The 26,404-nt window shown below is 40.0% G+C and overlaps 1 non-coding gene across 1 annotated transcript; it reads left to right on the forward strand.

The window, feature by feature from the left end:
- The first annotated feature begins 8,571 nt into the window (after window positions 1-8,571).
- Window positions 8,572-8,643, forward strand: TRNAA-AGC (transfer RNA alanine (anticodon AGC)). Its single transcript has one exon. It is a non-coding gene; the product is annotated as a tRNA-Ala (tRNA).
- Window positions 8,644-26,404: the final 17,761 nt, after the last annotated feature.

Consider the following 26,404-nt stretch of genomic DNA (forward strand, 5'->3'; position numbering starts at 1 on the left):
AGATTGGGGTGAGGGCTGAGCGACTTCAAATCCTAGATGGGCAGTGTGTTCTTCTATTTTTTCCCCATCTAGGAAATTTAGCTTTATTCTCTGAGCTCTGGGGTGGTCTGTGATTACACGTGTGTTTTATGAGGTTAAATATGATGGCCATGAACAAGGGGAAACCTGCACACTTACAGTGGATGATGAGAGCTGATCTTTTTTTTTGTATATAAATATATATATATCTATTTTTTTTATTGAAGTATAGTCAGTTACACTGTGTCAGTCTCTGGTGTACAGAGCACAGTGCTTCAGTCACACATGAGCACACATATATTCACTTCCATATTTTTTCACTGTAAGTCACTACAAGATATTGAATATAGTTCCCCGTGCTATACAGTATGAATTTGTTGTTTATCTATTTTATATATAGTAGTTAGTATCTGCAAATCTCGAACTCCCAATTTATCCCTTCCCACCCTGTTTGCCCCCTGGTAACCATAAGGCTGTTTCCTATGTCTGTGAGTCTTTCTGTTTTGTAAATAAGTTCATTTGTCTTTTTTTTTTTTTTAGATTCCACATATGAGTGATCTCACATGGTATTTTTCTTTCTCATTCTGGCTTACTTCACTTACAGTGACAATCTCCAGGTCCATCCATGTTGCTGCAAATGACATTATTTTATTCTTTTTTATGGCTGAGTAGTATTCTGTTGTATAAATATACCACAACTTCTTTATCCAATCATCTGTGGATGGACATTTAGGTTGTCTATGTCTTGGCTGTTGTAAATAGTGCTGCTGTACTGTGTTCTTTTAGTAGTGTGTACTTCACTCCCAGCCCCAGGGACTACATGAGGTGCATTTTAATATGTTTCATATGGAGCATTTTAATGCTAACCATTATAAGAAATAAATTATATATAGTTGTGGATCATGAGAGGAGATTATGAATACCCTACTATCTTACTAAATTCTTTTCTTTCTTTTTTATTGAAGTAGAGTCAGTTTATAATTTTGCATCGATTTCTGGTGCACAGCATAATGTTTCAGTTATCCATCTACATATATATGTTCATTTTCATATTCTTTTCCATCTTAAGTTACTATAAGATATTGAATATACTTCTCTGTTCTATATAGTAGAAACTTGTTGTTTATCTGTTTTATATATAGTAGTTAGTATCTGCAAATCTTGAACACCCAATTGATCCCTTCCCCCCAGTAACCAAGAGTTTTTCTGTATCTTACTAAATTCTTGATTATTGTCTCTAGCTCTCGATAGCATCCTCCCAATAGTTCTCATTCAATTTTATTCTGTTTTCTTTTCTTAACCAAGCAGAGAGGGTCCTTACCAGCTCCTTACTCCTCTGGATCTTATGTCTGAACCCATGGGAGGGACACTGCTACAGTCAGGACATGTCTTTTCATAAATGTGGACAAATTATCTGCCTAACAACCCATTGCATCATTTGCTAAGATGTTTGCACAGCACAGGCCAGCTCGGCTGTGCTTCACGTTGAAACCTCAAAGGCCTGAGTGGGTACAGACATGGAGGAAGATGAGGCCAGGTTACCGCTTTGGTGGCAAGAGTCCACTCAGCCAGGGGACTGGCCTCTGGGCCCAAAGCCAGTCTCACCTCAGTGCCTAAAGGATGGGTGTGTGGCTTGCTTGGACTGGCATCCTGTTTAAGGCAGGTTGAGTTAGTGGGTGGATCAGGGCAGCACATGCTGGAGAGGATGGTTCTCCATCTCAGGCAGGTAGTGCTTCTAGGAGCAAGTGAGACATCCTCCAAAAGCAGGACCTCAGCTGAATTAAGACGCCTGAGAGGGGAGGCTGGTGAGAGCTAGGGCCAGTTATCAAAAGTCTCAGCCTAACAGGTTGCAGGGTTCAGCGAGAATCCATGTGCATCAGAAACCAGGTACACGTGAGCCCTGGGCTCACCTGCTGGGTCCTGGAGACCAGGTCCCAGGCTCAGGGCCTAGACCCACTCAATTCTGATATCCTGGTCAGGTATGGTGAGGAGCGGGGAGGGCTGCCTGGGGCAGAGTTGGGCAGCGCTGAAGCAGAAGTCAGCATTAGAAATGTCAAGTCTAATGGAAGCAACCTAAATGTCCATCAACAGATGATTCTAGCATCTGTTGGTGTGTGTGTGTATAAATATATATATATATATATATACACACACATATACATATGCATATACATATATATACACACAGACATACATACATACACATATACATACAATGCGATACTACTCAGCCATAAAAAATAATAAAATAATGCTATTTGCAGCAACGTGGATGGAACTGGAGATGGTCATACTAAGTGAAGTCAGTCAGAAAGAGAAAGAAAAATACCATATGATATCACTCATATGTGGAATCTAAAAAAAAAGACACAAATGAACTTATTTACAAAACAGAAACAGACTCGCAGACATAGAAAGTAAACTTATGGCTGCCAGTGGAGAAAAGGGACATTGTAGGGATAGGGAGCTTGGGATTTGCAGAAATTAACTACTCTCTATAAAACAGATAAACAGCAAGTTTCTACTGTACAGCACAGGGAACTATATTCAATATCTTGTAGTAGCCTATAATGAAAAAGAATATGAAAAGGAATATATGTATGTATAAATATAATATTTATATATATAAAAAACTGAATCATTATGCTGTACGTCAGAATTCTTTTTTACTTTTTTTATTGAGTAATAGTCATTTTACAATGTTGTGTCAAATTCTAGTGTAGAGCACAATTTTTCAGTTATACATGAACATATACATGTTCATTGTCACATTTTTTTTTGCTATGAGCTACCACAAGATCTTGTACATATTTCCCTGTGCTATACAATACAATCTTGTTTATCTATTCTGCATTTTAAAATCCCAATCTGTCCCTTCCCACCCCCCCACCCCCTTGGCAATGGCAAGTTTGTATTCTATGTCTATGAGTTTGTTTCTGTTTTGTATTTATTTATTTATTTAGATTCCACATATGAGTGATCTCATATGGTATTTTTCTTTCTCTTTCTGGCTTACTTCACTTAGAGTGACATTCTCCAGGAACATCCATGTTGCTGCAAATGGTGTTATGTTGTCAGTTTTTGTGGCTGAATAGTATTCCATCATATAAATATATCACATCTTCTTTATTCAGTCATCTGTTGATGGACATTTAGCCTGTTTCCATGTCTTGGCTATCCTTCTGGATATATGCCAGGAGCAGGATTCCTGGGTCACATGGTAAGTCTATTCCTAGTCTTTTGAGGAATCTCCATACCATTTTCCACAGTGGCTTTCCTTCCTTCCCTCTCCCATTCTTAATGATTTAGATGTCTTCTTTTACAATTTTGTGTTTATTCTTCGTGTAATTCATGGCAGTTTTCTCCTTTCCAGTTATGAGTTTCTCGTTTTTGTAGCATCCTGCTTCTTTTCTATTTAGAGTAGACCTGTCAATATTTGTTTTAGCATGGGTTTAGTGTTGCTAAACTCTTTTAGTTTTTGCTTGTCTGTGAAGTTCTTTATCTCTTCTTCTATGCTAAAGGACAGCCTTGCTGGATAGAGTATCCTAGGCTGCACCTTGTTTTCATTCAGGATTTTGAATCTATCTTGCCACTCCCTTCTGGCCTGTAGTGTTCGTGTAGAGAAATCAGCTGAGAGCCTTATGGGAGTTCCCTTATAACTCATTCTTTGTTTTTCTCTTGCTACCTGTAGGATCATTTCATTATCCTTGACTCTGGCCATCTTGATTATGATATGTCTTGGTGTGGGTCTGTTTGGGTTCTTCCTGTTTGGGACCCTTTGAGCCTCCTGTACTTGGATATCTGATTCCTTTAGGTTTGGGAAGTTTTCAGTCATGATTTCTTCAAATACCTTTTCAGTCCCCTTAGTTCTTTCTTCCCCTTCTGGAACCCCTATTATGCATAGATTGGCATGCTTTATATGATCCCATAGGTCCCTTATATTGTTTTCATTGTTTTTTATTTGTTTTTCTCTCAGCTGTTCTGATTGGGTGCTTTCTGTTGTCCTGTATTCTAGGTCACTTATTCATTCCTCTGCATTATCTAGCCTGCTTTGCACAGCCTTTAGGTCAGATCTCACCTCAGCAAACGAGTTTACTTATTCTACTTGGTTCTTCTTTATAGCTTCTATTTCATTTTTGACATATTTTATATTTCTAAACACTATTTCTTTTAGTTCCTTCAATACTTTGATCACTTCTTTTTTGAAATCTTGATCTAGCAGGCCATCAATGCCTATTTCCTTGATCATGCTTTCAGGGGATTTCTCTTGATCTTTTAATTGGAAGTGGTTCCTCTGCTTCTTCAAATTGCTCATATCTCTCTGGCATTGTGGCTTAAGGAGTATCAGTTATCTAGTTGTCCTGGAGACGGTGTGCTCTTAATGATTTTGTCGAGAGATCTTTCTGTCTTCGTCCTGTTTTGGAAGCTCAGCTTGCTGTTTCCAGAGGCCCTCTGTTGGCACCCTCCCAGTCTATGCTGCTTCCAGTGGCCGTCGGCTAGCAGATCACGCCCCTCCCAGCACTGGGTCAGGTGCTGAGCTCTTACCCAGTGGGCGGGCGGGTCACTCCCCATCCTGATGCTTCAGTCAGATGCTGCGCTCAGGTACAGCAGGTGGGCAGATCGTGCGCCCTCCCAGCACTGTGGTCAGGTGCTGCGTTCCAGCCAGGAAGGCGAGTCGCCACCTGCCCTTTCCCGGCAGCGGTCGCTCCGCTGCTCTGTGCAGCTGCCTGCTCTACCTCGGGTTGGTGCTCCGAAGGCGGGCTCGGGGAAGACCGTGGAACAGCCCTGCCCCTGCTCCGTGCCACATCTCAGCTCCTTGTTTGTCTTGGTGGTGCAAGTTCTCTGAGGTGCCAGGGCAGAAAGATCCTACCTGCCTTGGGCTGTAAACGAGTCTCAGTCCTGCCCAGGAGGTTGTGGAGCCCCCGGGTGCGGATTCAGGGCTCGGCCGCACCCCCGCCCGGGCGCTGCGCATGGTGGGGAGGTGGCGGCTGTGGCCGCACCCCACCTCTCTTCTCGTGAGAAGCACCAGTAATGGTGACGCAGGTCTGAGGAGACAAAGGCTATGGCGCCCCTCCCCCCAGGGCACACCAGCTGTGTTACTTTGCTTTTTTCACAGTTTATGGGGGACCGAGGTTGTTCTGCTCTGTATCCCCTCCCAGCCACGGCACGCAGCCCCGCGGTCTCCCCGGGGCCGCCTCAGTGCAGTCGCCCCCGTCCTCCACCCGGCTCGGGCCGCCTGTCCCGGCCCTCAGCTGCCGGCCTGTGTCTCAGGCTGGGTGCCGCAGGGACCCTTTGTGTCTGTTTAACTCAGTTCTGTCGGTCAAGGGGTGCTCGGGGCAGATGTGAGCCTCGGAGATTCCCCCTCCGTCTCGCTGGCCTCTCCGTTGGAGGGGGGGACCCAGCAAACAAGCGCCAGTTCTCCCTCCCTCCCCCGTGGGATCAGTCCTGCACCGTTTTGCTTTTTCTTCTTTCTTTTTTCCTTTTCTCCTACAAGATTTTTGGCATCTTTGTCTTTTGAAGAGGGTGATGTTCTGTCGGAATTCGGCAGGTGCTCTGGTTGGCTGAGTAGGTCCGTAGATGTGAGTTTTGGTGTATTTGTGGGAGAGGGTGAGCTACGTGCGTCCTTCTACTCCACCATCTTGCTTCTCCTGCTGCACATCAGAAATTAACACAACATTGTAAACCAACTATACTTCAATTAAAAAATAAAATAAATAATAATAATAATAAAAAAAAGAATATCAAGTCTCTCTTCATAATGGCCCCCAACTCTTTACTTGGGAATGAGATGTGCTGCTGACAAGAAGGATATAGATTAAGAGGGAATTGGAGATAGGATTACAATGTGGACCAGAACGCCATCTGTAAATCTTCATGGAAGTTTCCTTCTTTTAGGCGGGCCTGATCTGTTGCAGTGTTTCCCCTTTTGATGTTATCTGGCTTTTAAGATCTTTTTTGTTTCCCTGAAGTTATCTTCAAGACATAACAGAGGTCAGGACCCTGAACAGGAGGGAGATGGGAACCAGTTCCTTAAGGTTTGGAGCGAGTGGGGAGTGGGAATGTCAGAGGAGTTACGTTCAGGGACACAGGCGAGGACCAGCCATAGGAGAAGGGCTCTAGAAGCTTTTTTTCTTTCTTTCTTTAGTATCATCACAATTTCAGACTGGTTATGACAAAAAAGAGAATTTGGGGTCATGATGAAGAGACCTATTTGTAGGAAAACGGTCCAGGGACAAAGAGAAAAGAACAGTTACTGTGATTTATGAATGTATAATGACCTCAATACTAATGGGCCATTACTTTTGCCTAACATTTCTTCAGATTATTATGCTAATTTGCTTCTCAAAAAATAAAAACTCAAATCGGGACGGTACAGCTCAGTGGTAGAGCGTGTGCTTAGCATGCACGAGGTCCTGGGTTCCATCCTCAGTCCCTCCATTAAAAAAAATTAAATTAAAGTCAATAAATAGATAAACCTAATTATCTCCCCCCAATAAATAAATATATAAATAAAAATAAAATCTAAAAAAGTTGTGGTTTTGGGATGGTCAGCCCAATATTTGATTTGAAGAACAAGGTTTTTAAGAATTTGTCCCCCATCTATCAATGTAATATTTTCTATCAATTTGTAGAGATATATGAAAAGAACAATATAAGATAAGGTAATTTCTAGTGGCTTTTCATCATCCTTTGGCTCTGTTACCAGGAAAGGGATGTTACTTTGTTATGCTAATAGAGATCCCAAATTTTAATGCCATTGCAAAAATTAAGGATTGGCAAGAACAGACTTTTTTTAATTGAAGTATAGTGAGTTTACAATGTTTCATCAATTTCTGGTGTACAGTGTAATGTTTCAGTCGTGCATGTACACATATATTCGTTTTCCTATTCTTTTTCATTATAGATTTACTACAAGATATTGAATATAGTTCCCTGTGCTCTACAGAAGAAACTTGTCGTTTACCTATTTTTTATATAATAGTTAGTATCTGCAAGTCTCGAGCTCCCAGTTTATCCCTTCCCACCCCTCTCCCCCTGGTAACTATACATTTGTTTTCTATGTCTGGGAGTCTGTTTCTGAAGAATAGACTTCTGATACCAGGTAATAATCATCTGGGGCATAAAACAGGGCAATGCTCCCCTGCATTTTCTTTTACTTCCTTTTTAATAATAGGAAATCACCCTCAGATGAAATGCACACATACCCTTCACCACAGAGAAATGGAAACCATATTCTCCTATATACTCGGGTTAGCCAAGAGCAATCTCAAAAGACATTAGATTCTGGAAGCTAATCTTGTCCTCAAGATGGCCTGGAACTAACTGTTCTTTCAAAAGATCATTATTCCAGAGAGGTTTTGAGATTTCTCTCTTTTTCTTTTTTTTTAAGTAGAGGGATTGAGGATTGAACCCAGGACCTCATGCATGCTAAGCATACACACTACCACTGAGCTATACCCTCCTCCCAAAAATGCTGTTAGTTTTAATCAGAGAACTTCCTGCTGCTGTTACTGGTTCGGTTACCTGGTAGCACGTTTTGCAGCTAATCCATGCTGATGGATTCACAAGGAAGCTATTCTGCACAGCAGACATTTCACAGAAGCATTTTAAAGATTTTCCCATAGCCCTGGAGGGGACCGATTAGTAAAACCCATTCTGAACATTTTCCAAAGCCATGTCATCTAAGCCCTTGCTGGGCACTGTAGCTCTGCAGAGACACAATCCAGCTCTTGTTCCTTGGCTGAAACAGACCCAAGACTGCTTCCTGAGGATGACTGTGGCCTTACCTTAAGAAAGAAAGGGGGAGATTATTTGTGGCAGAAAACCAGAAGCCTGGAATAGATACTATATACCAGGGTTGCTAAGAAGTTTAGAACACAATTAGAGTTTTGTGATTCGTTTCTTGGAAGAAAAGGTTAGTATCATCTACAAGGCATAACACCTAGAAAATTAGTCACGGGTGGTAATGGAATGGTGGTAGAGGAGATCACCCAGAGCCGGACAGGTTACATAATTTGTGGCATCCAAGGCAAAATGGAAAGGCAGGGGCCCTGGTTCAAAAATTAGGACCTTCAAGATGGCTACAGCAGAGCATCAGTCTTGAGGCAGGGTTCTTCGAAGCACCCGCCTTGGGTAACTGCAGAGGTCTAATGCCCACCAAATGCCTGCAGGAAGGAGACAGAATGAAAACAACCTTGATAATGGAATTCTAGGGAAAACCAACCTTTAAAGGGAAGGTAAAAGAGAAGCCAGCAGACCCTGAGACGGAGAATTCAGGGAGTTAGAAAAAAAAAAAAAAGCCAAGGACAAATAATATCTCAGAAGCCAAGAGATGTCGTATTTTTACACAAAAACCACATGAACCTTCTTACTTGACCTTGTATGACCAGCAGACGGGCGGAGAACACGCCTCCGATTTGCTGCAGGATATAGTCACCTGTCTCGTCTTCCAAAGGCCAAGCCAGATAAGGGCTCAAAGGTACTTTGGGCATTTTGTAGCCAAGAGGCCATCATTGATATGATGAGATCAGTTTCATTAATGAAAGGGCAGCAGGGGGTATAGCTCAGTGGTAGAGCGTGTGCTTAGCATGCACAAGGTCCCGGGTTCAATCCCCAGTACCTCCAATAAAAAAGGTTTTTTTTTTTTTTTAATAAAAGAGAAACAACCAGATGCCAGGTTGTACTGAGGATGGAGACAGAAGTGAGGTCGTGAAAAGAGCTTCAAAGACTGTCTGTCTGATGAGCGTGAGGAGGACGTTTGAAAAGAGGGCTGTTCCTGGAGGGGGATGTTGAGCTGGGAGAGAGGTGGGGGTGGTGTTTTGTCTTGCTTTAAAGATGGGAGAGACTTAAGCAAGTTTGCATGCAGAAGAAAAGGGGTTGGTAGCACAAAGTGAAAAGTTGGAGGAAGAACGGAGAAAGGAAAAGAAGAAAAGGCAGGGGAACTCCAGAGAATGGGGGAGAATACTCCTGCGGGTTTGCAGGGTGCAGGGTCCAGAGCTCTGAGGAAGCTATTTGCTTTGGAAACAAAGGGAGAAGGTGTCTTGAGGAAAAGAAAGTAAGAACAGGGGTGAACGTAGATGCATTTTGAGGAATATGCTTATGTTTGAGGGGAAGAGAGCGGGAGGTGGGAACGGACCGTGCTTTTATCCTTTCTTCATCTTCTGTGTGAAGCAGGAGACCAGGTCATTTGCTGAGGCTAAATACTGAAATTCTTGCCTCATCATAAAAAGCTGACTTTGATTTATATAGTTCCTTTCCTGCAGACGCTTCAAAGTCCCTTAGCAATCGCTACTCTCAAGCCACCTGTTCTGGTGTTTTGATAGACCTTTTCATGGCGGTATTAATTTCTTTTCCAACTAATTATTTCTTTATATCAAAGACAAACTTTGGAGACTTGAGATATTTCAACGAAGACTTAACCAATGTCAGAAATAGATTTTCATTTTACAGCATTTTATAGGGCAATCATTTCAGAGACCATAGAACTGGAATCAGAACATGATGTCTGGAAATAAAAGTCATTTGGGGCAAGCCCCTGGCAATGCTCATTTCTCTGAAAAAGAATATTCTGCTTGAAACATAGCTCTGGGTGGGGATTGTTCTGTTACATTTTCTCCCATAATACAGTGGTTTCAATTTCTTTCTTACGAATAAGTAAAAATCACAACCTGAGAGGGCTAGATACCCTGCCAGGATTTCATATTGAGTTATTATTATTTTTATTATTATTATCTGATTGACGTAGCAGCTTTCACAGGCTCAGAAATATCTGCAATACCAACATATTTAATATTCAGCGACTCAGCACTCCCAGTCCCTTACCTATGCTGTCGATAGACTTACCGCCTTCTCACTTATGTATAGTTTACCTATTGATTATGCTTATTATCTGTCCCTCCCCCTACACACACTAGATTATAAATTCTGTGAGAGCAGTGATTGAGGTCTGTGTCCTCAACCCCTAGAAGGATTTTTGGCTGTAATAGGTGCTCAGTGAATATTCGTTGACTGAATAGATAAAAACACATGTGGAATATTTTCAATTTCAGTGTATCATATTAACTTGCATATAGATGTGCAGGATGATTTTCCATTGTGATCTCATTTTTCTTTGCTGAAATCTGTGACAGCCAGCCTTTTACAAAACATTGTCTGGCCTAAGAGGTAGTTACCTCGACTAATTATTCACCTCCAAATCACCAACAGTAGAGAGGAGGTTCGGCTTGGAAAGGTGCTGTGACATTTGTTAAGTCCGTTTTTTTTTTTTCTCAAAATAACTTTAAAGGTAATTATTATTTCCATCTGATGGAGGTAGAAACAAGCCCTGAGAGTTTAAGTTGCCCAAAATCAGAAAGCTAAAAAGCAAAAAGCCTGATTTTTAAGCACAGACTCATTCCCCGACCAGAGCTCTTCCCAAAACTGTTTTGAGAATTCATCAATGACTCATGTTGTGTTGAGAAAGAAAGAAATAGGACAAATAAGATGTATTTCACCTTTAAAAAAGAAAAGGTGGGAGGAGAAACTTCTGCCTGCAGTTTTCATCAGTAATTCCAACACGGAAAACAAATCCATTTCCAATTTGGCAAAGCATCCAGATCTCTTAGAGAATTGATACCTTGGCTTGGATCTGAGAAGCCGTATAAATACAATTCAGAAATTATGAGCAATTGAGAAATAATTTCTAGATTCAAAAAAGTCTGAGGCAACCTTCCATTTTAACTAAGGATGACAAAGGTCACTCATTTTTGTTCAGGGCAAAGTTCCAAAATGTATGAGCCCTTTCATTCCACCTTCTTGTAATGGTTGGCACGGCCTCATCCCCCACAGACCCCGAGGTGGTGGAGGATATGAAGGAGTAGGTGCATCTTAAGTCTCTGTCCATTCTCTGACCTTTTTTCCTTTTCTTTTTCTTGTTTTCTTTTTGGCTTTTATTTATAAACCACCAAAACATCTGGCCAACTTAATATCCAGATGTTTTGGACTAATTTACTTTGCTACTTTTTTTTTTTTAAACTGACTGTATTGGCTGTTAGGGTAAATATAGAGCCTGAGTAAGAGTGCATGAAGGTTGCCAGCTGATGGGAAATGAAACTGACTGGTAATCAACAAGGAACATCTGCTCCTCATTTTTCTATTGCTTCCTGGCTCAATCAAAAATCATGCGCCTAATCTTTCAGGAAATTCCCAGAGAAGTGAAAAACTCATTTGACAACCTTCGCCTTATCAGTATCACAACCATGAAGGAGCAAGACAAGACGTGGCCAGAGGCAAACCCAGGACCCCGCTCTCAGAAATGCCCTCAGTAGGTGCCCACGTGGCACCCTGAAGATAAAATTAAGATAAGAATTCAGATCCCAAATCCTCAAAACCATTTGTCACACCTTCCCCACCATTCATGTTTCCTTTGCAGCGTATCCCAGCATGTTCACAGTAAACTTCTTTAACTATCTTGGTAAAACACCACCGGGGGAACCGTGGACAAATGCCTCTCCCTTCTCTCGGACTGTGAATTGAAGCACCAAGCCAGCCTTCAGGTGCCATGCTGAAATGAGAGTCTAGTCCCGTGTTCTCTGCTGATGTTAGCCCTTGACCCCGTAGCCTGGCCCATTCAGCCAGTATGGGAGCTGGACTGGTAGTCCAGAGATCTAGACTAAATCACACTTCACGCCCCTCCATACAATTTAAAAATGATAATTAGATTGACATATGCATGACCATTCCTGTGCCTTCAGGGTAATTGATTTCTGGCTAATGGGTCACAAGTCAAAACTCATTTCCTATACATACAATGTCATCACTGTAGTTCACTTCCTAGAATCTTGTTTAATGGCACAAATACGCCACACTGGACCACAGAAAGCCAAAACAAGAAAATAGGCATGTAAGATTTTATAGCTATTTATTAATATCGTAAAGCAAAGAACTTTTATTCTTCTGCTTACATTTTGTAGACTTTGTAAGCACAACATACAAGCAGAAAAGTGCAAAACTCATACATTTGTAGTTCGAATGAGCATAATTTAATACAACTGGCTCACTACCACCCATGTCAAGAGGTAGAATATGACCAGCCCCTCAGAAGGCCCTTCCCCTTGTGCACATGGTTTGTCATTTCACTTGTTCACTTCCCTTTCATTTCTCTCAATAATATTTTGTGGTTTCTGTGTAAATGCCTTGTATATCTATTTATTACTAAGTGTTTGGTGCTTTTTAATGCTAATGTAAGTGACACCATTTTATGCATTTCATTTTCTCCTTATTGTTGGGATAAGAAAAACAATTTCTTACATTGAATTTAAGATCTTTGATAAGTTCATTTATTAATTCCAATACTTTATCCATAGATCCTTTGGATTTTCTGCATAGCAAACTTGTCACCTGTGACTAACGACTTGTCTGTTTTTTCCTCCCCAAATTCTTATGTCTTTTCCCTTCCTTGTTTTATTTCTCAGGCTAGAACCTTCCGGAAAAGTTTAAATGGAAGTGGTGATAGTGGGCATCTTTGTCTCAGGGGGAAAACTTTCAACATTTTACCGTTAAGTCAGATGTTCGCTTAGGGACTTTCCTGCACACTGTCGTGGTTATACGGGTCTCATTAGAAGATGTGGAGATGGTCTCTCTATTCCTGGGGAGGATTTGTATGTAATAGGAATTACTTTTCCTGTTAATATCTGGAAGAATTCACTAGTGAAGTCATCTGGGTGAGCAGTTTTTTGTTTTTGTTTTTGTTTTTGTTTTTGTTTTTGTTTTTGTTTTTTGTGGAGGTTTTTAACTCTGAATTTCTTTTCTTTTCTTTTTGTATCAGTTTTGAGAGGTTGTATTTTTCTAAGAATGTGTTCAATTCGAATTGCCAAGCACGCTAGCATTAGGTTGTTCATTGTGTCCCATTATGACTATTTTAATATCTGTATTATCGGTAGTTGTGTCCTGATACGTGCTAGTTGTGCCTTCTTTATTTTTTTATCTGTCTTTGCCTGGGATTTATTAAATTTTGTTATCCCTTAAAAAAAAAAAACCCAACTTGGGCTTTCTGATTCTTTGTATTGTGTATTTATTTTCTTTTTAAATATTTTAAATATTTTCTTTTAAAATTCTACCCTTATCTTATGTCCTCCCTTAAACTTTCTTTGCATTTTTCTAACTTTCTGAGACAGATGACAAATTACTTGTTTCTGGTCTTTCGTCTTTAATAATATTAAACCATCGGTTTTCCTTGAAGTGTGGTTTTAGTTCAATCCTACAAGTTTTGTCATGTAGTAATTTTTAATCTTTTGGTTGAAAGTATTTTCTAACTTCCAGTGTGATTCCTTATTCTGTCAATGTGCTAGCTAGACATTACTGCTTAATTTTCATATATATATATATATATGAAGATTTTCTGGGTTTTTTAATGAAGATATAGTTAATTTACAATGTTATATTAGTTTCAAGTGTACAGCAAAGTGATTCATATATATATATGTGTGTGTGTATATATTCTTTTTCAGATTCTTCCACTAGAGGTTATTATAAGGCATTGAATATAGTTCCCCATGCTATACAATAGGTCCCCGTTATTTATCTATTTTATATATAGTAATGTAATATGTTAATCCCAAATTCCTAATTTATGCCCCACCCAACAGCTTTCGCCTTTGGTAACCATAATTTGTTTTCTATGCCTATGAGTCTGTGTCTGGTTTGTAAATAAGTTCATTTGTATCATTTTTTTTTAGATTCCACATATAAGTGATATCTTATGATACTTGTCTTTCTCTGTCTGACTTACTTCATTTAATATAATAATATCTAAGTCCATCCATGTTGCTGCAAATGGCATTATTTCATTCTTTTTTATAGCTGAGTAGTATTCCATTGTAATTATACCACATCTTCTTTATCCAATCATCTGTCAGTGGACATTTAGGTTACTTCCATGCCTTGGTTATTGTAAATACTGCTGCTATGAGCATTAGGGTGCATGTTTCTTTTTGAATTAGAGTTTCCTCCAGATATATGCCCAGGAGTGGGATTGCTGGATCATATAGTAACTCTAATTTTAGTGTTTTAAAGAGCCTCTGTACTGTTCTCCATAGTGGCTGCACCAATTTACATTCCCACCAACAGTGAGGGAGAGTTCCTTTTTCTCCACAGCCTCTCCAGCATTTGTGGACTTTTGAATGATGGCCATTCTGACTGGTGTGAGGTGATACCTCGTCGTAGTTTTGATTTGCATTTCTCTGCTAATTAGCATTATTGAGCATGTTTTCATGTGCCTATTGGCCATCTGGATGTCTTCTTTTTTTTTTTCAATCTGGATATCTTCTTTGGAGAAATGTCCATTTAGGTTTTCTGCCCATTTTTTGGTTGAGTTGTTTGTTGGGGTTTTTTTTTTTTTAATGTATATTAAGCATATAAGTTGTTTGTGTATTGGGAAATGAATCCCTTTTCAATTATATAGTTTGCAAATATTTTCTCCCACTCTGTAGGTTGTCTTTTCGTTTGATGTATGATTTCCTTTGCTATGCAAAAGTTTTTAAGTTTAATTAGGTCCCAGTGGTTTATTTTTGCTTTTATGTCCATTATTCTAGGAGCTGGTTGGAAAAAAATATATTGCTGTGATTTATGTCAAAGAGTGTTCTGCCCTTGTTTTCCTCTAGGAATTTTATAGTACCCAGTCTTAGATGTAGGTCTTTAACCCATTATAAGTTTATTCTTGTATATGGTGTTAGGGAATGTTCTAATTTCAGTGTTTTACAGGTAGCTGTCAAGTTTTCCCAGCACTGTTTATTGAAGAGACTGTCTTTTCTCCTTTATATTTTCTTTCCTACTTTGTCATAGATTAATTGACCATAAGTACATGGGTTTTTTTTCTGGGTTTTCTATTCTGTTCCATTAATCTATGTGTCTGTTTTTGTACCAGTACCATGCTATTTTTTTTAACATTTTTTATTGATTTATAATCCCATGCTGTTTTGATTACTGTAGCTTTATAATATAGTCTAATGTGAAGGAGCATGACTCTAGCTTCATTCTTGTTTCTCAAGATTTTTTTGGCTATTCAGGGTCTTTTGTATTTTCATACAAATTTTTAAAAAATCTTTACAGTTCTGTGATAAATGTCATTGTTAATTTGATAGGGATTGCATTGAATCTATAGATTGCTCTGTAATATGGTCATTTTAACAATATTGATTCTTCCAATCCAAGAACATGGATATCTTTCCATCTGTTTGTGTCACCTCAGTTTCCTTCATCAGCATCTTATAGTTTTAGGAGTACAAGTCTTTTCCCTCCTTATGTAGGTTTATTCCTAGGTATTTTCCTAGAAATGTTCTAATTTAGCAACATTCAATGGAGATTAGAGGACAAAATCTGTAGAGAAGATCATTGTAATTTGTTGAGATTGATTTCTGTCTCAACTTACAGTCAATTTTAGTAAATGCTCCATGTAAACTTGAAAAGGAAACACATTTTTCAGCTGTTGGGATCAGTGTTCTACATATGTTATGAGGTCAAGTCCGTTAATCACATCGTTCAGATTTTCTTTATCTTCATAGATTTTTGCATGTGTATTCTACCAGTTATGAGTGTGAAATGTTAAAATCTTTTAAAATCTTCCACTATGATTTCAAATTTTTTATTTCTGTTGATTTTTGCTCTATAGGTTGAGTCTTCTTGTTAGGTAGATATGAATGTAGAACTTTTGTAACTTCTATATATCCTCTTTCTCTTTAGTAATACTTCTTGCCTTAAAGCCTGTTATGTCTGATAATAAAATAGTAAAGTCCACCATTCTTTTGCTTGCTCATAGAGTATGTGTACTTATATCTTTCTCCAACCTTTTACTTTCTTTTTTTTTGGCTTCTTTTTTAAATTTTATTTTTTATTGAATTGTAATTGATTTACAGTGTTAGTTTCAGGTATACAGCAAAGCAACTCAGCTACACGTGTATGTACATGTATACATATATATGTTTTCAGATTCTTTTCCATTGTAGGTTATTACAAGATATTGAATATAGTACCTTGTAGGACCTTGTTGTTTATCTGTTTTACATGTAGTAGTGTGTATCTGTTAACCCCAAGCTTCTAATTTATCCCTCCCTCACACCCTTTTCCCCTTTGGTAACCATAGTGTGTTTTCTGTGTCTGTGGGTCTATTTATTCCATCGTTTTACTTTCAGTCTCTTGGGTCTTTATATTTAAGATGTGTCTCTTGTAAGCAGAATATAATTGCTTTTATCCAGCCTGAGTTTTTGTTTTTCAGTTGAAGCATATGGTCCATTTAAATTTAATGTAATTACTATTTGTCCCAACTTTTTTCTGTTTTCATTTTCTTCTTTCTTATCTACTTTTGGATAAAGTATTTTTATTATATCTATCCCCCATCATCTCATTGTTTTACTACTCTTGGGGTGACTACCTAGAGATTCAAACATCCCTTCTTGGCTCATTAAATTGAATATAAATCAGTACTTTTCCCAATTCCTGGACAATATGAAGGGCTTAGTATTCTTGAATGTCTTTTACCCCATCCCTATTATACACTATAGTTTTCAGATTCTCCATGTATTTTATTTATTCTTTATTTTAAAATTTCTCCATGTATTTTAAAGCATATGCTATTATTGTTGTTTTTATAGCCAATATTCATTTAAATTTACCCATTTATTTACTGTTTACATTCCTCTTCATTATTTCCTGAATCTCTGAGCTTTCCCATGAGATCATTTTCCTCATCCCAGAATCTCTTTCTTTAATACTTATTTTATTATGGACCTACTGATGAATGCCCTCAAATTTTTGTTTCTCTGAAAAGATATTATTAGCTTAATATTTGAAGACTTTTTCACTGGATATCCTCTTCCAGTACTTTGAAAATATAATCATTTCCTTGACCAGACAACAGATTGAATGAAGAAATATTGAATGAATAAATAAATGGGTAAAACAGCTAAGGGATGAGATTATATACGTGACAGGGAGTAATCCCATTTCGCTGGAGTGTAAGGAATTCAGAAGAGGAAAGTGAGGCCACAAAGTATGTGGAGATGTACACACATACACACACAGTACAAGAACGAGGTCACATGTTTAATGCACTCATCAACAAATGTTCATCAATTTATTAAACAAGTCATATTTGTAATTACTATACTAGATTCTGACAATATAAAATGCATAAAATGTTCCTTTAATTGTTCTAGGGGACTTTATAATCTAGTAGCGAAGTATATAGATAATCTTATGCTACTTCTTAAGGACCAACCACACTTTATTAACTTTTAAAAAAGTTATTATATATATTTCTCTAGACCCAATAGCAAATCTACAGACTAAAGCAGAATAAATTTGCACTTAATTATGGAAGGAAAAAGGGAAGTGATTCAGTATTTAGCTTGCATGAGACATTGTGATACTTGGGAAAAACAATAATACATTTTAAAAGCATGAAGGAAATGAAACAATGGAAAGAAATTAAACATGTTTTAGAAATGAAAAATATAATGTGTTTCTATTTAGTTTTAATTTTACTATGCTTTTATTTAGAACAATAGTTTTTACAAATATTTATCTTTGGATAAAGATAAGACTATGGGAAAAGCTAGAGTCTTTGTGCTAAAACGTATCTGTGTTCAATAGCTAACTCACATTTGCTCAGTTAAACTTTGGACAAAAATTTAGGGGATGCGTACTGGGTACGTTAATGTTGAAGGGACGAAGAATGAATATTCAAGGGAGAGGGTATACAGCTCAGTGGTAGAGTGCATGCCTGGCATACTTGAGTTCCTAGGTTCAATCCCCAGTCCTTCCATTAAAATAAATAAATAGGGGGAGGGTATCGCTCAGTGGTAGAGTTCATGCCTAGCGTACACAAGGTCTTGGGTTCAATCCCCAGTACCTCCTCTAAAATAAATAAGTACACCTAATTACCTCCCTCCCCAAAAAAGAAAATAAATAAATACACCTGAAATTACCTCCCCCCATTAAAAAATTTTTTAAAAAGGAAAAAAAAATTATAAATAAATAAAGAAACCTAATTGCCTCTCCCTACCCCCACCAAAAAGAAACTAAAGTGAAATTGAAACTGCTAAAAGGTACTTAATAAAAAGATCAAAGGAAAAAAAGAATGAATATGCAGGCCACATGGAAGAGAGCGAATGAGAGAAGCTCTCTTAGAGGGAATGAACTCAGAGCAGGCCTGTCTAGAACAGAGGCGAGGGGCGTGCCACGGGCCTGCTGGAAGATGACCACCTTCCACGTGAAGTGTTTCCACCCTGTTTCCTTCCCGTGGATGACTTGCCACAAAAGCAGGAATCAGGAATCAGCAGTCCCGAGCATGACACAAGACTGTCCCTCCATTCTCACTTATTTAATTCACAGGTCCTCATCCCGGTTCTGCGTGCATCTCCAGCCCTTGGACCCTGCACTTGAATTCTTCCAAACCAGCCCGGGCCCTGGCTGCTCTGTTTCCCATGCGTGGGCACTGCTTGGGCCCTGGTGTTGGTGTTCTCGCCCTCGGACTCATGTCTGGGGTTTGTTCCCGGGCTCCAGGCACTGAGGCGGCAGCTAAAGATACACTCCTGCTTTCCCTCCTACCCACATATGCCTCACGGGGAGATGGATGGGAAAGTGGGATATGTGCTTACAAAAGACTTTCCTTAACTCTACAGCTTAGTATATATTGGAAAATTAACACTATTTCATCTTATGTTAATTTTTCCCAGTCTATGAAATTAATATCCTTTTCCTGGGTTGTGCTCAAAAAAGCATATATGCTAGACTACTTATAATCCCACTGTCAAGGGTATGAAGACAACCCAATACAAAAGGTTCAGTAAGAAAAAAAGTTCAGTTCGGAGGGGTATAGCTCAGTGGTACAGCATGTGCTTAGCATGCACGAAGACCTGGGTTCAATCCCCAGCACCGTCATCAAATAAATACACAGATAAATAAATACGCCTAATTATCACTTCTCCTCCTCCCAAAAAATAGAAATAAAAAAAATTAAAGGCTTTAGTGGTGGAATTCTGTTTTCTTTATAAGTAAAAATTCATGTGAAGAAGACAGCGTTGTCTTTAAAATTAACCATCATTGGTTTTTTCCTACCCTATATTTAGGCTTTCGTGAGCTCCTTCAGAAATAAAGGACAAAGATCTACAAGCCCTACCTCATGTTGTTTTAACAGCCTGGATTCTTCTGGTTCCTCTTCTCCACGCTTTTATGACTCTCTCCAGGCCCATAAATTACATGGTAGCAATAGAGCGTTCCAGAAGAAAGGGACGAAATGAGATAATTGACATCTCCCCTCATCTTACAGATCGTGGGTTCAATTATTCCTTTCTTTAATGGGCCTTTCCCCCAGTCTCCCTTCCCCTATCATAAATCATATGCTGTATGCATTTCCAATTAGCTGCAGGGCTGTCAGCTTCTGGGAGCAGCTGGAGAGCCAATTCCTAGACTGCCAGTCACAGCAGACCTGATAACCCGCTCCATGTCCACCAACCTCATCCCAGATGCGCTTTCTGTCCCATGCATGTGTTGGGAAGATGCTCCCCACTCCCACCCTGGATAAATAGCCTGGCACCTTTGATACTGGTCCTGGATCATCTGGTCAAGCACCCGTGCAATGGCGCACAACAACGTGAAGGGCTGTTCACGACAAGGAGCTCTAATCAGTTGTGTTGGTATCGCAGCCCAACGATAACCATTTTTCAAGTGGCTTGCTAACGTCTACATAGACTGTTTCAAAGCCCTGGTTTCTCCCCTGGGTGTCTTACACCAAGAGGGAGGGGAATCCATTCTTCTGTTATTATTAACATAAAGTGACTTGGCTTGTGCCTGGGTCTAGGACGGTAAATATCTCTCACCTGAGGTCATTCATTTTTTAGGTGGTTCTGTCTATTATAATGAATTACAGCTGTTGGCTGAGCAGCAGTTTGGCAATTTAGAATACCTTTAAGCTCAATAGTAGCTACAGCACAGAAACCCCTCAGGATACCTGAGGGCAGGCTGAGTTAGGTAGACGATTCCTTTAAAATCCATGATGAATGAGCTCATAAGAATGTGATGGCGCAGGGGGCAGTGGTTTACAGCCTGAGACATCACTGGTGGCTAAACCACCTATGTCCACTGTCTGAGACCTCAGTCTAACATATGTCACCATTAAATACTGGAACTACCCAAAGCAGAGGTCTCAGAGTTACAAAATGGCAGTTAATACTTAAATATTATAAGATTTCAAGGGAGGAAGGGTATAGATAGCTCAGTGGTAGAATGCACGCTTAGCATGCACGAGGTCCTGGGTTCAATCCCCAATACCTCCATTAAAAAATTAATAAATAAATAAACCTAATTACCTCACCCCTCCAAAAAAGGTAGAAATTTTAAAAAATTTTAACTCTAAGATCTCACACAAAAGTCTGCACTGGTAGGTTGTTTCAGAAAATGAGGCGTTCTGGTGGCATTAAGAAACATAGCCTCCACCAAACGAAGGGAAGGAGACGTCACCTCCTTCAGACGGGTCTTGGCCCTCGGGACACGTGGCTGGCTTCCCTGGACACTGAGGCTGTGATTCCTCTAGCTCCCTTCCCAAAGTCCAGTTACTAAGTGTGAACTTGACTGCATAGGATCGGGGTTCCTGAATGTGTATGGGAATGGACAGACAGGCATTACATCCAGGACCAGGAGGACTTGAACTTTGTCTCAAGCTCTACCCATAGGATCTGGCCCATTGTGACTGGTTCCTCTCATGGAATTACAGAATTGTAGAGATCACTTCAATTTCCCCATCCTGTCACCACATGTAACAACCAGCTTTCCCTTATGTCTGATGTCACTCTCTTCTGTCATAAGGCTGGATTCTGTGACACTGCTTCCTTTTTCTCATTACTCATGCATCCTAGCTTTGCCATTTTGAATGTAAATGTAAGTTCATGAGATAAGGGACTGTATCAGACAGTTTCTTTGTAATTCCCATATTGCATAGTACATTTGAAATGTTCACTAGTTATTGAATGGGCTGACTTAAGACAAGTTACTTCACTATTCAATGTCTTGATGTCTTTGCTCACAAAAGAGAACACTCCCTTTCAGCCAACCTGAATGTCATTTAAATCCTCAAACCTATGAGGGACCCAGCGAGAGATTATTTTATAGAAATTGCTGCTTTACTGAGAGCTGCTTCATACCTACAATGCCTTGAATGAAAAATAAAACTCTGGTATAATTTCGGTAAGAATCTCTGGTCTGAATGCCGTCAAAGGTTCCGGTGGTTAGAATGAATCTTAAATATGGGGAGGGGGGTGATTTTTGTGTTCATTTTGAAAAAGAGTCAGTTATCCCAGAGGAAATAAATTGAAATCATATGGAAAAGTGCCTCTCTAGATATGTTGATGACTTTAGTATGAGCTGTAATAAGCTTTGTCAAGGGACAGTATAAATGAGTGGTGTAAAAGGTTTGCCAAAATTTGGTGAAGCAGGCTTTTGTGCGCCTCCCTTTCCAAGTCTCAGCTCCTTCTGGGTCTAGCTGGGATGATGACTATACACTTCAGGGTGTAGATTTAAATTCCTCTTCTGTGTTTCAAAGTGTGAGGTCAAAAACTTAGACCTGAGCGGGACATCTCATGTCCTTTACTAATAATTCTCTTCACAGAAGCTGTGCTGTTACCTCTGCTGTTATTACTGTCAAGTCGACTTGGAAGCCTGCAAAAAGCGTCAGTCACCACCGAGGACAGCTGACTCACTGAACCAGCAGCCAATGTGAAGTGCTCCCCCTGTGTTAAGTAAAGCTGTTTTTCTTCTTTTCATTCAGAGCACGTGGCTTTCACTGAGCTAATAAATCATCAGTTAACAAGTTGTAGTGGTTAGAGGTTGGGGACAAAAGGGAGGCAGGATACATTTCCCGTGTTCGCATCCTAAGGGACTGCAGTTTCAGCCCGTTGCTTGATGGTACCAGTTCTGAGGAGATGCCTATTTCTGCCTAAGTCTTTCACCTTTCTTTTCTGAAAGCAAAGGGTCAACTCAAAGCAAAAGATTCAAAGTCTTTAAGAGTCAGTGTAGAATCTGTTCTACTCAATACACAGTAACAATTTGACTTATATCCCAGAAAAACTCTTTTTGAAATTGCCTTGAAGAAGACAACAGTCCTGGTTAGCCACCAAGCACAAACTTGGTCAAGCTAATCAATAATCAGCCAGAGAGAACCAGGGGAAGCCACGGGTATCTTAGCTTCACGGAGCCGTTACATTCTGGGCTGTGTTCTATACTAAAATAGTTGGACTACATGAGCTAAGTGTCGTAGCTCTTACGTGACCCTACACATGATGAGAAGATCATATACAAAAGTGACATTTTCAGAATAGCAATACCAGCTTAAGATTGCCTAACAACTGTTTTGGTATTGGTTCTAGACTCAGTAGGGCATAACCCCCGGATGCTGGAATGAGACCACCTTTCATTAGTTTTGCAGATAACAGTAAGGCAGACGAGGTGGGGGGCAGAGGCCTTGGAATACAGGAGTTTAACGTGTGCTTGGTAAACGTGCAACATGAACTGAGGAAAGTACAGCAAGGACGGGGGAAAATGCATAAGTCGAAGACAGAACCATTGTATGCATTAGTGGCAGGAAAATATTGAGAGGTTACAATAGATAAAGGGCCGACATTCTGAAGGCTGAGAGAATCATAGGTGGGAATCAGAATGAGAACTGAATTCATACTTGCAGAATTCTGGGACCACGAGAAAATGAGCTAGAGAAATTGGAGGGAGCATGATACGTCCTTACAGGCGTGATCTTAAGAAACAGTTATCATTTTGGGATTCTGTCTCTAAAAGAAATGGTGAAAGTGTGACACTACAGGCTTCTAGAAAACAAAGGCTATTAACTATGTAGCAACTTTTTCATCTTAAATGAGAAGAAAGGAAGAGACTTAAGCTGCGATGTGAAGGATTTGCAGTGTTATCAAGCACTTTCCACTCTTCTTCAAATTTTGTTTAACTCAGTTCATGGAAACTGAGACGTGATTCTGCTGAGAGCTAGAGGAGTGGTAAGATGATTTTCCTCGGTCCTTTTTAGAGCAATATTTGCATATTATTTTCACAAACTTTGGGACCTTTAATCTTCAGGACATCTCCATTACAGAGTCATTATTAATTCCTGGGTACAACTGTGGATACAAAAGTCCCTGATTTGGCCTTGAACCCAAGCTTACTGACTGCAATTCTCATGCATTTTCAACTGTGTCATGTTGCCTACGGTTATGTGAAAATATATGTGTCTCTTTCTCTTTTTATAAGTCCTTGCAAAGAAGAAATAAACTGTGACGTATTTCAAGGAGGAGAACTTCCCCCATTGGTTTCTCCCCTTAAGGCAGGGATTTAGGTAGCACATGCAATTGGATAGGCCTGTGGTTTAGCAGAAGTGCTGGTGGAATGTGCGCTTTAGGGAATATCTTATTTAATTTCTGCTTGTTTGTTTGTTTGTTCTCTAGCACAATCTTTTCCTAGATCAATCATATTTTCTGTTCTTGGAGGATATTCTGGGATGAGATACACAGTGCCTATACCTTCCTGAGGGCTGTCTTCACCTTCTCAATTTGTACTGCATTTTTTAAAAAAATATTTTTCTTCCTGTCTGAAATGTAGTGATCCATGTTCTGGCTAAGCTGTGTGCTGTAGAGATTCTGTCAGGCCCAGCATGTCACCCAACTGAGCAAACATCACCATGTCCTCTTTGTTTACTTGGAATTAATCTGAAGATATTTGAAGAGCTTTTCAAATGATCTCCACCGGTAGTTTATGTAGCACTCAAAGTTTTCTATTGTCTATTCCGGGGGGGAAATCACTTAAAAAGGAGGCGTTCACTTCTGGCAGAAAGAGCAGTACAGCTTGAAAGGCAGTTTCATTACATTTATGGGAAGATTATATGCTGGTCATTTCCCCACCTGCAATGTGGTAGGGGAATTTATTTTCCACTCACAGCTTTCCTTCCTAATACATACTGCAAATATGCTAAATTAACAATAGGCTCCTCTCTTAAAATCCTGCCTCACATTATTCCTATTAATATGGAACCCCTCTGAATGTTTGTATTTTGCTGCTGGCCTGGCTGTCTACTCCCCCTCATTTGTGCCTGGAATGTAGCCACTGTGAATGACAATACAGCCGGCCTTCTTTATCCATATGTTCTGCATCCAGGGATTCAACCAACCATGAATGGAAAATGCCAGGAAAAAAAAAATTCAGGAAGTTCCAAAAAGCAAAACTTGGATTTGCCATATACTGCCAAGTATTTACATAGCATTTATACTGTAATGGGTATTATAAGTAATCTAGAGATAACTTAAAGTATACAGGACATGTGCAAATGCTATGGATTATAAGCAAATGCTATGCCATTTTATATGAGGGACTTGCATACCCTCGGATTTTGGCATTCTCAGGACGAGGGTGGGGCAGGTGTCCTGGAAGCACTCCCTCTAGGATGCTGAGGGACAACTGTGCTTCAGAACACTGACAGCCTCGAGGATGAGTACCCCCAGAAGTGTGCTCTGGCTCCAAGTGCACAGCAGCTTCTCTGCACTAAGCATTTTCTCCCAGGACCATTCTCTGTCCTGGATCTGGGCTTGGCCTCTAGTAAGTACAGAGTTGCCTAGGAACTTACAATTGGTGGTTGACTCATCCCAGTATGATCCCATGTGGTGGCTGAAAGTTTATGGGGGAATAAAAACCAACCAAGGATGAATATGCCTTTTTGGATGTTTTCCAATTTTGTGAATCTACAGTGCTCCATAGAATTTGTTAGGAAGAGAGAGTAGAAATATATGGAATTATCTTTCTCCCATCTTCCTCGGTTTGGGATGAGATAAGAGGCTGCCTTCCTACTTTACCTTTAGGATTTTGTTCCGCGATAACATGCCTGTCTCTTGAGTAATGCCATAGTTCATTTGGTTAGAGGAAGCTGCCTTAATACCGCTGTTAGATACTTAGGTGGTTTTGTGGGGAAGTGAACAAATTAAAGGTCTTTCCTGCCATGTGACTATAGAGATGGGTTTCTTTTCCTGCTTTATTTATTATTTACTAAACACCTCCTTGTGATCAACACTGTCCTCAATCTTGAGCATAATTGAGTGAGAAGGCTGTCCCTGGGCCTAACTCAGGGCAGCGATGTCACTGCGGAACTTTGGATTTTATTGAAATGTGTTTAAAGTTATAGAGGCTATGCCCGTGAAAAACATTTTATCAACCACTGTCATATTTCAAGATAATGTTGAGACACAAATCCAAGGCAGGTCATCTCTTTATATTCTTTGCAAAGGTACCAGATTTAATGAGAAACGTGCAAGCTTTTCTAAAGTCATCATAAAAAAGTGTCCAAGCAGAGAACTGCTAAATGACCGAGTTGGAGCTGAAGTGTATCTCACGCCATTGGACCAACCTTCGCATCAACTACATCCACTGGATTCATTCAGTGGGGATTTTTCCCCAACAAGCATAAGGAGAGAGTCCATCTTCCCCAAATGTTGGAGAAGGAATAGCATGGTGGTGGGCACTGCGTGTGAAGGTTGGAAAGGCTGGAGTCTCATTCCAAACATACAAACTGTGACCCAGCATGAATCAGTAGCTGGGTCCATCAGTGTGGAAAACTAGACAGAGAAATTCAAGAATGGGAAAATTTCCAGAACTGGCTCCATCATTCCCCAAGAGTTAATGGAAGAGTTTCATGGGGGAGAAGAGCCACATGTGACATTAGTGTGAGGTGCCCTGGAGTCTTTCCTGGCCAACCTGGCTTCTCCATGGCTGGGGCACTCCTGGGTGCAGCCCCTTACCTGTGGTCACCCTTTTACCTGCTCTTTGAGGTCAAGGAGGGAGCTTCTGATTGCATCGTTGCTGATGTGATGAAGTCATTCATCATATGGTAGCCTAAAGGTCACTTCCTTTCTGGGACAATGTGTGTAGACATTCCATGAAGGGCTGGAGTTAAAAAAACACAACATATGATCAGACCTCCAAGTCAGAGGTGACTTGTTTAACTTTATTTACACGTTGAATTGGTGATGCAAGGAGGAGGGAAGGAAGGGAGAGGAAGACAGTTGTACAGAGATGGTCTCATCAGTCATTGACGGTCTAAGTTCTGCTGATGCTGAGTTTCTTCTTTTCTGGTGATGGCTTTCCTGGTGACAGGGACATGTCCAGCTTGTCCACACTTCCCCGTGGAGATGAAGCCGCCTTCCTCTGGTGCTATTCACTGGTCCCTGTGAGCATCTCCTGCAGGTTCTCCCAGATGCCTTGGTTGCCATGGTTGCTCCTGAGCACACATGAGATGCTAAAAATAAATTCTCAGTGAACTTTCCAGCTGCCTGGAAAAAGTTTTCTGCTCTCTTTGTACTTACATCCAATTGGT

Source organism: Vicugna pacos, chromosome 11 (assembly GCF_048564905.1).
Source record: "Vicugna pacos chromosome 11, VicPac4, whole genome shotgun sequence".
In the NCBI taxonomy this organism is placed as follows: Eukaryota; Metazoa; Chordata; class Mammalia; order Artiodactyla; family Camelidae; genus Vicugna; species Vicugna pacos.